This window comes from Talpa occidentalis, unplaced genomic scaffold (assembly GCF_014898055.3).
Source record: "Talpa occidentalis isolate TD23 unplaced genomic scaffold, MPIMG_talOcc4v2.1 talOcc4.15, whole genome shotgun sequence".
NCBI lineage: Eukaryota > Metazoa > Chordata > Mammalia > Eulipotyphla > Talpidae > Talpa > Talpa occidentalis.
The window spans coordinates 15141455-15153746 of NW_023601543.1; positions in this window are offsets into that span (position 1 = coordinate 15141455).

The following is a 12292-nucleotide window of genomic DNA, read 5'->3' on the forward strand; positions in this document are numbered from 1 at the left end:
TACCTCTGTTTTCAGCTGTCAGCCTTGCCCCTCCTCACCCTTCACGCTCCTTGACATATCTGCAGGCTTTTGGTCTGGTTGGTCCCAGGCCCACCTAAGTTCTTAGGTCTCTGGTCAGCAGCCTCTGCGATGGTCCCCATGATCCACACCTCCTAGTATTCCCTTCTGGCCTAATCCCCCCACTAGTGTGCAGTCTAAACCCAGGGACTGGCTTCACATATGGCACAGGAGCAGGGCTGTCATTTCCAGAGGTAGATTGTAAAGCTGTGAGTCCTGGCTTCCTTGCACTCTCTCATCTCTCATTGACGCTGCAGAAGCCAGATGCCAGATGCCATGTTGTGAGGAATTGAGGGCAGCTGGCAGACAGTGGCCAAGAACCCACGGCTCTCAGTCCAAGAGCCAGTGAGTGCCTGGAGGCTCCTGCCCACAGCCTCCTGGGTGAGCTGGAGGTGATCCTCCAGTGGAGCCTTGAGGTGCTTGCAGCCCTGGCTGACACCTTGACCGCAGCCTGTGGGGAGCCCTGAGAAAGAATATACAGCCCAGCTGCACCCCATTCCTGAGCCGCATATACCACGAGATAATGAATGCTTGTTTTAAGTCAGGAAATTTTGAGAAGTACAAATCATTGCTGTTACTTTCCCACAGTTTCGGTGACACAGCTGCTCAGATATCACCAGGGAGAAATCTGCTCTGGGCCCGGCCTAGCGAATAGGGCACAATGAAATCAACAGATCTGGTTTGTTCTCTACTGCCGGGGAATTAATGATCCCAGACACACAGAGGTGAACAGAAATACTCAATCATTTAGTATCTGTGTGTCTAGTACCAGAAATCATTGCATGACACTCCATGGAAGCAGGCAAAACATCCAGAACTTCAAATGGCCTAAATCTATGTTTAGGGGAATGGCCACATAAATTGGGGCATAATTAAGCGACGAATGTGAAGTTGAAAGAACTGTATGTTTCGGTATGACAAATCTCGGAAACCTAATGTTTAGTGAGCAAAAAGAGGAAACTAGAAAAAATATCAACCTGGTATCATTGATACAGTTTTAACACTCAAAGTAACACTAGAAATTGTTTCTAGACACAATGCGTCATAAAATCAGAAAAGAAGGCACGGGGAAGGCCTAGGCCTCCCGAGCTCCAGCATGATGCACCTCCCTGCCCACGCACCTGCTCCATTCAGACGTCTACTATGTGAAACCTAATATGGATGCAAGCGAGTGCCCTAGTCTCTTCCTCTGCAGTGATGACATCTCCAAAGTGGAAAAAGCTTTTGAGTCATTCTTGAATCTTCCCTTCTTTTCATATCCCACCCCCACATCTAATTGACTGGCAAATCCTATGCACTTTATCTTCAGAATGTATCTAGGTTCTGTCCGTTAACATTAGCACTGCGGCCTAAGACCCCATCAGTGTTCACCTGGATTCTCTCTGGAGGTTCCAAACTGGTGTCTGCCCTTGTCCCCCTATCTTCTAGTCTCAACATAGCTGGAATAATGCTTTCCAGCTCAGAACCCTCGGTCGCCCCCATTTTCCTCATTACAAAGGCAAATGAGACCCTACGGGATCTGGCCTCCTTTACTATTCCAGCCTTCCCCACTGCTGCTGCTCCTTGCAGCCGTGCGCTGCTACTCTGCTGGCGTGCTTGCTGTCCTTGCTCACTCATTGATCGTCCTACCCCAGGGCCTATGTGCTTAACTCCCTTACCCAGAACGGTCTTTTCCTGGATCTCAGCATGGTCTACTCCCTCACATCCTTCAGTATGGCCTTATACATTACCTTCTCGGTCAACATCCCGGCATCCTTCACACCGCAAGCTCTCTGTACTCGCTGCTCCTCTCTCCTCCTTTGTTTCTTATCCATAGCACTTATCCCCGTGTGTCATACCATACATTTTACCGGATTATTGTTATTCTCTCCTCACCCAGGAAGATTTGTCTTGTCATCAGGGAAGACTTTCTGGAAGAGTCTCAATCCCTACCCATAGCAAAAGTAGCTTCTGGCCCTGCCACATCTGATGCCTTCCCAGGAAGAAGGGGTTGGGTGAGAGCGTGTATGGAAGAACATGTGCAGAACTGTGTGGAAGTAGGTGGGAGTGGACATAACAGATGTGGCTGCGTGTGGGAGAACTGTGGGGTAATTGTATGCATGAGCTTAGGGGCGAGAAGGGAGATAGCTGGCTGGAGTCTTTAGGATGAGCCCAAAAAACAGGCCTAGTTAGCCCCTCAGATGCATCCTTTGCCCTCCAACAGGTGTCCTCATGGGGTGGCCAGCCTTGCCAGGCCTCTCAAGCCGTGTTCCTGAGAGGCCAGGAGTGGTGGTGACTCTTCAGCCAAGCATCTCTGAGGAGGTGGGGGGAAGCTTCAGGCATTTCCCTTCATGAGCCCAAGGAATGCCGGAGAAGCCCTAAGAACAATGGGGAGCTGACAGTCCCTCAGCGGACCTGTGACGTGGGCCCCGAGGGGGTGCACAGCTGTTTGCCAGAACTTGGGGCAGGGGAGAGGGGCTGGCCGGGATACAGAGGAGCCGCAGAATCCTTGAAGGAGGAAGCCGGAAGCAGCTGGGGATGACACTGATAGGCATTTCCCGCCTCAGGATGCCCTCCTGCTTTCTTCACTGCCGCTGCAGCTGCAAAAGCAAAAGCCGCAGCTTCCCTCTGGCCCCAAATGGTCATCCTAGAGGTGGGGAGCTGTAGGGGCCCCAACTCCTGCCTCCTTCCCTGTTCCTGAGGAAGGCAGGCAGCTCCCTCAACCCCTGGCAGGGTGCCCCACAGGCCAAAAGGAATGCTGGGCTAATCTGAGGTGACTGTCTACAGCTCTTTCCTATCTGACCCCCGACTTCGGCTTCCTTTGCCGAAGGGGCTGGTGCTGAGGGCACCTGGGTCTGGAAGATGGCCTGTCCCCTTGCCGTTTCGCTGGGGCTCACACCATGTGTTCTTGCTCATAGGTGCCGGACCAACCCAGGTGCCCCAGGCCAATGGAGGCTCCACGCTCTGGGAGTCCAACCCCCCCTCGCTGCCCCGTTCCAGGACTTCTCAACCTTTTGCACCGCCACACATCATAAGCATGCTTCCACTGACAGACTCGGGCTGTGAGAACAACTCCTCCCAGACCCAAGTTTGTCTCAGTCGTACCTATTAGCTCCTTAGTGGTCACTCCAGAGTCGAGGCGGGCAAGTGCCAGCACAAACTCTAAGTCCCCCTTTTCTCTTCTGCGTTAGGAGGACTTTAGAGTGAAAGCAACCTTTTTCTAGAAGCAATTCTGACTCCATCCTTATTTAGAATAAGAGTAATCCTGAATCCTACCTCTTTTATAATAAAAGTCACTTGTCTGCAAACATTGGTACTTTATTAGCAGTAACACTCCTTACCACCCACCTACCTTTATTCTGTTATTGACAGAAATGGCCACAGCCAGGGCCTACTCTGGAATCTGACTGCCTAAGAAGGGTTCCAACAAGTGACCCTCCCTTGGGTGTCTCAGGTAGGCTGGGGGTGACAATGGGTCCAGATGGTAGACTGCCCCCGAGGCCAGCACCCTGCCTGTACCACCTTGAACATGAGACGCAACCTGTTCTCAGCCTCCCCGGGCCCACACCACAAAGCTGGAGCCTGGGCACAGGGAGCCAATTACCCAGGGATGGAAGCGCCATAAGGCTCGAAGACCCAAGACGAGGACCTGCTTCAGAAGCTGCTTGGGCAAGACACAGGCTTTGAGGAGGCGGGGGAAAGGTGCTGAGGGCTGGTGTAGATGGATCTCCGTCCTCCCAAATCACCCCAGCACCACATGAATCTGTGCAGCATAGAAACAAGACTCACTGCCGGTGTAAACCGCCCTGGAATTCCAAACCTGGCCTCAAAAAAGAATGTTAAATAGATAGCTCATTGGTAATTTTCACTGTAAGTCCACGTGGCAGTGCCAATATTTTTGATATATTGGGTCATATGACACACTCTACCGTCAAACACATACAACTACAAAGGTGCACAAGACGCTTTGGGGCTATGGCTAACTTCACTGTCCTGGTTGCGGGCGTGGTTTTACAGAGGTGTACATGTCAAAAGTAAACAAGTAGCGTTCTTGAAATAGGTGCACTGATTATCTGTCAATTATCTCCAATAATACTGTTTAAAAAATTCTTTACTATCTCCCTCTGCTACATGGGAAGACCAAAATGAACTAACTTCACCTGTTTGGTTTTGTTTTCTTTCCATGTGGCTATTAGAACAGTTTAAGTGACATAGGTGGTGTGCACTGCAAATATTTTCGTTGAACAGGGCTGAGTTAGTGATTCTAGTCTGTTTTACAGATCATGAAACTGCAACCCAGACAGGGGCAGGAGCTTGCTCATGTAATTAGGTGGCGAAATGTTATTATTGAATGGCAAGCATCCATAGGACAAGAACTATCTATGTTGGTAAAAAGTCTTAGATTAGTTCTTGAGGGTAGAAAGGAATGCCCATCCCTGATGTTCAGCACCGGGCCTCAGGGGAAGAAATGGGAGCAACTTCAGAAGCCCTGGAGGGAAAGGGTGAGGCCCAGAGAGGAAGGGCGACAGAGAAGCCAGGGAGATGGAGGTTGGCACGCTGTGAGGTGACCCCTCCCCAGGATTCCACCAGCCAAGGACCTTCAGTAAATTCTACTAGTCTCGCTTTCTCGGTGGGGGCTGATGAAGTCAAGGCTTTATGCCGGAGTCAGTGTGGTAAAAGCTGCTAGCACCTGGGTGGCACAGATTCACGAGAATACGCATTTTCCCTGGTTCTCCACACCAAGAAATTCCCAAATACTTGGGGCAGAACTCTTGACTTGTATGGGTCATTGGCACAGGAGTGGACAGGGGCTCAAGATGATGTCATTTAGCTCCAAGGCGCAGGCATGACCTGGGAACTCGAACATCTACTACATAATCAGAATTTTAAAAGTTAAGAAGAGAGTCATCCTCCTACTCCCTTGATTCAGCGATTGAAGCAAAAAGGATTTAGGAAGCATCCACCACGAGCAAGGCCAACATCCACCCCCACCACGCTAGGTGCTTGTGAAATATACAAAAAAGTCACGGTCACTTGAAGCCCACAGAGAAAGCATTTCAGCAAGAGGTGGTACAGGAGAAGAACAGAAATCAAGGGCAGAGTAGTTGAAGGTGCATGGGGGGTGCTGGGGAGTGCACCAAAGAAATAACTCAGCACCCTGACAGAGCCAAGTCCAGCCTGGATGGAGGATGCACCTGATCAAAGAGGTGCTGACTTTGTTCAAAATCCCTGGACAGGAGAGAAAGGAAGGAAAGTGAGCAGCATCTGAGAGCCCAACGTCAGCAGGAACTGGGTAAATTGCATGGGAAGGGGAGCAGTGGATTGCATTTCAGAGGAAGGGAATGTGTGGGGTTTGGCTCTGAGTTCTGCATTTATCTGACGTAGATGGAGAATCCCAGGATTACAGCGGGCATAAATCAGCCCAGATCCTGTCCAGGGCAAAACATGGTGAGGCTGCTTGGTGCATCTCTTCACTCTGATTGTGCCCCAACTTGGCGAATGCTCACAAGGAAGGTTTGATCAGGGCAGAGTGGTTTCCTGTGAGCCAGCCCCAACTCTAACGCATGTAAGTTGCTGGAGCTGGCTCCCTCACCTTCCCATGGGGAGGCCAACCAGGGCTGAAGAACACTGATGCTCTCCCCCTAGGTCCTGTTCTTACCCATTCCCATCTCCATCAATCATGCACCAAGGATTTGGTTGCTAATACACCTACATACATTGTTGTGACACCAAATAGTTAGTTCCCCAGGACAGATTGACCTAAAAGGCTATGGGAAATTAAAGGAAGGCCAGAACATTTCCACTGGATGGATCAGGAAGACTTCATGGAGGAGGTGGCATTTGAGCTGAATTTGGAAAGGGGGTAAGACTGGGATATTAATTCCCAACACTGCGTAGATGGCTTACTATGTACCAGATGCTCTTGTAAGTGTAGTTCAGGTAGTACCTCACTTAGGGCTAGCCACAACCCTACAAAGTAGGTGCCATTATCACCGTCAGTTTAATAGATCTGGAAATGGAGGCGCACAGATAGTAAACAATGGCGCTCAGAATGAAACCTGGGCAGTGTCCATGCTCATGAGTGCTATGCTATTCTGCCTCTTAGATGGGCAGAGAATGGGCCGGGGCAGAGTGGCCCAGGCAGTAGAGCCAACAGAGATGCAGGGTTGAGGGAAAGCATGGCCCCTCGCAGAGCAGAGATGAGTCTGTTATGGCTGGAGTGTTTGGTGCATGCAGGGAGCAGTCCAAGATGAGTTAAGCAGAGGAATATGGTAACAAGCTAAGACTTCAGGCCCTCAAGGGGTGCAATAGCACTCACCCAGGCCTGACTGAAGCCAGGAGGCATGTCCCTCTGAATCCCGCCCCGCTGAGACCTTGCTACCCATTTCCCAGGGGGGCCTTCCTGAGCCCCACTGGCCATCCACTAAGCCCTAAAGACGGGCGTTCATTTAGCGACAAGAATGGAAAATCCATCATGTTTAAGGCAGGAAATTCCACAGTGAAGTCCCCTTAAGCTGCATCGTTGCAACCAGAGCCAGGGCCTGTGCGAGGTAGGTCCGCTCCTGCTTGGTTTGTTTGGGGACTGGATGTTGTTCTTCCCTGCTCTGCCTGTGTTTATGTCGGGGAACGCTGGCCTTCAAAAACAAAGTCCAGGCTGAGCCCCGCCAACTACAAGGCCTTCACTAAGGGCATTTCCGGCTGGCTCCCACCTGATGGGTTTCTCCACTGAGCGACATCAAAGATCTTCTGGCTTCCCTCTCATCTCAAAGGGACTGGTGCTGAGAGGAAGCCAGTGGGCTGTGGAAGAAAAGCAACTTCTAGATGTGGCTTCTTCACCAGTCTTCAGCCCGGGTGAGACGTGAACTGGGCCTGGTCCATCACCCCCAGTTGATAGGAGCAGGGACCCCAAACGCCTGGACGCCCCCTACCAGGGCTCTCGTCTTAGGGGCTGGCAGAGCCATGCCTGGGAGAGCAGCCCTCACTGAGGCAGGTTTCAGCGGTGGAGTGGGGCGCAGCAGGGTGGCCTCCAGCCTCTTGAGTGCGTACCCTTGTTTTGCAGAAGAAAAGACTGCAACGCAGGAGAAAGAGAGCCAAAGAAGGGCGAGCGTGTAGGGGTGTGGGGCAGAAAATAAAGGCTGCAAAGAAAACAGAAGGAGAGTTAGAGAGAAAAGACCCTCCTCTAAGGCCTCTGCCAGCCTCTGGCCAGAGCCCTCTTGCTTGCCTTTCTGTCCCCTCACCCTGGTGCTCTGCCTCATGCCTGGGCCCCACCCACATCTCCTTTGCTCCCCACTCCCTCCCCATGAGCCCTCAGACAGGGCTGCACCCCATGGCCCAGTCTGCCTTACCCTGCCACTCCTGCCTCTCCTGCCACGTCCCGTCCCAGCCCCACTTCCGCTGCTGTGGCCCTCCCTGCTCCCCGATTCTTCACAACCCAGATCACATGTTGTCTAGACCAGCACATGGGCTTGCTCACTCCCTGCTGCATGCGATGACACTCATCAGCCAGGACAGAGACCAGCCCCTCCCACCTGCTCCCCTCCCGCAGGCCCCTCTGTCTTCTTGCTGGACAGCACCCAAGAAGGGGTCAGGCCCGGGGGCCAGTGAGACATATTGGTATGGCATGATCCGATGAGCCTCCCCTTTGACATGAGCCACCCACTGACCCATGAGGCTTGTAGTGGCTGCGGTCCGGGCAGAGGGCGGGGCGCAGAATGAAAGGCACACAAAAGATAATAGGAAGAGTCTCTGACTCGGAGAGGAAGCCACTTCCCAAGAAAAGATAAGCGGGGTGACGAATTGCTCTGCTAGGGAGCAGAGCAGAGGAAAAAGAATGACCTAGTTGTGACGGCCACTGCACTGGTCCCCCCACCCCTGTCCCAAGTGCAGCTGAAATGCATGCCCTGCTCCAACGGTGGCCTTGCACTTGACACTCAGTGGTGTCTAGCAGGTGGGGGGGGGATGGGAGTCTAGTGGAGCCAGCAGTCTGGTTGGAGCCAGCCTTGTGGACCCCGTGGGACCCACATCGGGTGCTCACACACCTGACTGCTCGCACAGTCGTTCGCTCACACAACCTTCTGGTGGCTTGAGGGTTGGGTGAGGAGAGAGCCAAGTTGGCCCTTGTCTGACCCATCTCTGGATTGCTCCTCCTGACTCTGCCAGCCCCTGGCACAGCGCCGGGCACACAGCCAGGCCTTGCTAATTAATAGCAATAACAGCTGCCATTTATGGAGCACCTGCTCCGGGCCAGGCCCCTGTTAGATGCCTTACAAGGATGGGCTCTTTGAATCTTTACGACCCTATGAAGGAGGCGCTGTTTTCAGCCCATTTTTCAGATGGAAAAACGTATACTCCTAGCGGTTAAACGGGTGTCAGGTCATAGAGCTGGCGTGCGCCTGGGGCTAGTACTCAGCTGCAAACCCATCTGCCGCTAGAGCCAGGCTCGTGACCCCAGATTCTACTGTTGAATGAGTGAAGGAAGCTGGAGATTCTACTGTTAAATGAATGAAGGAAACTGGAATGCGTGACTATGACCTCAAAAGATTGAATTAATGGAATGTGAGGGTTCCGGGATACACATCCCCCCTTTTCAATGCACACGTTTGCACACACATACACACACAAACACACATCCATCCCTGACTTTGAAAACATCTCTTTAGTGCAAATGTTGCAAACCCCAGCAGGGAAGTGACTGCAGAGTGAGTGCTGTAGGGGGGCTGGAGGGAAAGGGAGGACTTATGCCAGGGCTGCCTTCACCCTAAAAATCAAAGGCTAGAAGGGCAGGCATCAGCAGAGCTTCTTTTCAGGGAACTGATACAGTGCTGGAGAGGAGGGTGCCCTTTTCAGATGTTGGGTAGCCTCTTGCAATTCCCTCCTTGGCCCTTTGGTCACAGGGGGAGAGCTGGGAGTGGGGTCATTTCAGCACAGCAGCTTCCCAAGCCCCAGCATGGGTGGATGCGTGCCTGGGTAGGTGGGTATCCTCGGTGTGAACTGCGTATGCCAAGCTCCACCTAACAGCTGCAGAACATGTAAACAAAGTCAAAAAGAGGAGATCCAGCTCTCAGACTTGGCGAACCGGCCAATGGCCAAGATTTTGCATAGACCAGGGCCTCCAGTTAGGCCACAGGAAACAGTCACCTCCTTCACCCTTTGCTTACACTTTCTCAGTGAGGCCCACTGCAGTCATCCTACTTGAAATTGTGCCCATCCCTGACCCTCGGTGCTCCCCTTCTATGTTTTCTTTTTTTCTGGGAGTATCTCTCATCGAATAATGATTTTTTTAAAATAAATTCTCTTACATTTCATAATGGTGTGTGTCTCTGTCACATGAAATCAGGAAGCTTTAGGCTATATTGTTGACCCAGAATAGTGCCTTGTGCATAGTTGGTGCTCAAAAAAAATTTGTGGCATGATGAATGAGTGAAAAATTTGTGGCATGAATAATCTCCATTATTTTTGAGCGCTAGACAAAATATTGACAATACCCTGCGGTAGAGCACGTTGACAGCACTACAGAAAGAACAGTCTTCACGGTGTCACGTGTGCTTGGCCGTTTCTCCCCAGGAGGCCTGGTGTCGGAGAACGACTTTTAACTGGCCACTGTGATACCCTAATTTAGAACAAAGAAGAATTCTTCTAAATATGACTTCCCTGCCAAGATCAGTTACTGCCATCGTCACTCTTGAGGAAGGACCTCGATGACTGAGGTTGAAAACTATTCAATCACATACAAAATCAATGAGAACGTTGAGCAGTGCTGGGACACGCAGCCGTCTCCTACAGTTGTTTATCAGCAGACAGGATCTAAACTGCATCAGGAGTTGATGTAGCACTTCCTAAGCAACCCAGGTCAACAGCAACCACAACAGAAATAGGGGAATTCCCTGGTGAGAGACTAATAATAGCTTATTTCACACTCATGCACTGTGTGACCCAAAGCTACTTACTTGACCTCTCTGAGCCTCATCAACCTTATTTATGAGAATGGGAACTGTAATGGTGCCCATCTGCTAGGGCTGCTGTGAGGCTGAAATGAGTTAATAGGTGCTTGGAGCAATGCATGGTACCTAGGAGGCACTTATTATTTGCATTATTTCTAGTGAATTTCTCCAGAAGATCTATGTTCTACCTGTGCTCCCCCCGCCAAAAAAAAATCTGCAAGTTCAGTATGTGTTAGCTTTTCCAGTATAACAATCGTGATGAAGGAGGAGGAGGCAGATGATAAGTAGGAATAGCCTAACTACTTTGCTTTAGGTGTGATCCATAGGAACTGCGAGCTCCAGGAAGGCAAGCCGTGACCATGACTGCCTAGGCCTCGACAATAATGAGTGCTGCATGTACACAGAGTAAGTGGCATCTCAAGTGTGACTCTCACCCAGGGGTTTGATTACTCCCTGACTTCAGCACACATATTCTTAAGCAGGAGTCAGCAATGCCCCTCCCTCCTGCATGGAGACAAAGGATAGAGAGAATTCAGACGCCTTTGTTTCTTGGGAAACTCACAGGTTAGCTGTTCAGTCTTGAGAAATCCTTCCAAGCCATTCATAAGTCAGTCTGTAATGGACACAGGGAGGTGGAGAGGGTGATTTGTTACCAAAGATATCTATCAACTGGGTGATGATAAAGAGAATATGTGTATGCGGGCAACTGGGAAGAGGCGGGGACTCTGTATGGTGGCATTTAAGCTGAGATAAGAAAGATGAAAAGGAAACAGATTGCCTGGAATGTTCTTTGCCCAGATCTTTGCAGAGGGAACAGCGAATATAAAAGCCTCAGGGTAGCAAAGGGCTTGGGTCTCTTGGAACAGAACATGCAGAGGCCAGTGTGTCTGGCTGTTGGGCAGAAGGGAAGCCGTGGAAGGACAATGTCCCGGCTCTGAAACTTTCTGTAAAACAACTTGTCAAACATACCGCTCAGTTATCTACATGCAAGAGGAAAAGAGGAAAGACATGGCGCTCGGTCTTGCTTTTTCCCATCACAGTTGTGAGCACGTCCGAACAGCAAAATCTGTCTATGTTGGACTTGACCGATTCAGACTTTGAAGGTGTCCATTCCGAGGCTGGGCTCCAAGGCGGTGGGTTTGCAATCCTGCCTTCCAATAGCCGCCAAAGGGAGTGGAGTTCATCGGTTTAAAAGAACAGTGAGAAACCACCGTGGTTGTGCAGCTCACAGAACAGGCTGATCTAGTCATTAAAGCGGGTTCCTGAAGATTCCCACCTGGTAGCACGTTGCTAGCCCTCTTCCTACGGAAGTGCAATGGGAGGTGATTTTTTCTTATCAAAGTGGAATTACACACAACATCATGTCCGTCTCAGGTGTACGACGGAATGATACCCCATTTGCAGATATCGTGAAAGGACCAGCGCCCTCAGTCTAGTTACCATCTGAACTTTCAGATTTGCACACCGTATTATCGATTGCAGTCGCCATGGTGTCCATTACATCACTTTGACTTATTTATTTTGTACCTGGAACTTTGTACCCCTTGACCCCCTTCACCCATTTCACCCGCTTCCCATTTCACCGCCCACCCCCCTGTTTTCTTTCTCTATAATTTTAGTCTAGGTTTGTAGTTTTGGAAGATTTTTTTTTAATAAGAAATATTGGTTTTAGGGGCAAATATTTAACATGTCAGTTAAAAAAATTCAACAAAAAATCTGATTTTACTCAATTCTGTATTTCCTGAGCATCTATTGATTTATCTGTGATGAACCATTTGTGTTCACACCCTGGGCAGGACACATAGGAAACCTCAAAAGATACCAAACACAAGAACAAGTTTCCTACCCCCTGGCCCCAAGACTCCTCATCAGAATCAGGTTCCGGGTCTCGGCTCCTTAAACCCGCCTGGCAGACGGTTTCTCAGGGATGTATGTGCTTTTTCCTGCCTTTTCTCAGAGCTGTTGTTCCGACTTCAGGACCTTCCTTCTTTGGCAAGGGTCAACCCAGAAGAGAGTATGTGGCAAAGATGATACTCGACAGAGAGCTATTGCTCCCCTACATTTCCCAGCCTCCCTTGCTGTTAAGTTCAGGCAGCCACGTGACTAGTTCTGACCGAGGGCGAATCATCAGAAGTAATGTGCATCATTTCTGGGCTGAGGTAATTAATAGTTGCTGTGGAGGGTGACTGAATTGCGTTCTGCCCCCACCCCAGTGCATTTCATCTGCTGAGGCTGTGACCCCTAGTTTATTTGGATTAAGGTGGCGATTAAGGTTAAGTGAGGTCATGAGAGTGGGACTCTGTCCGGATAGAATG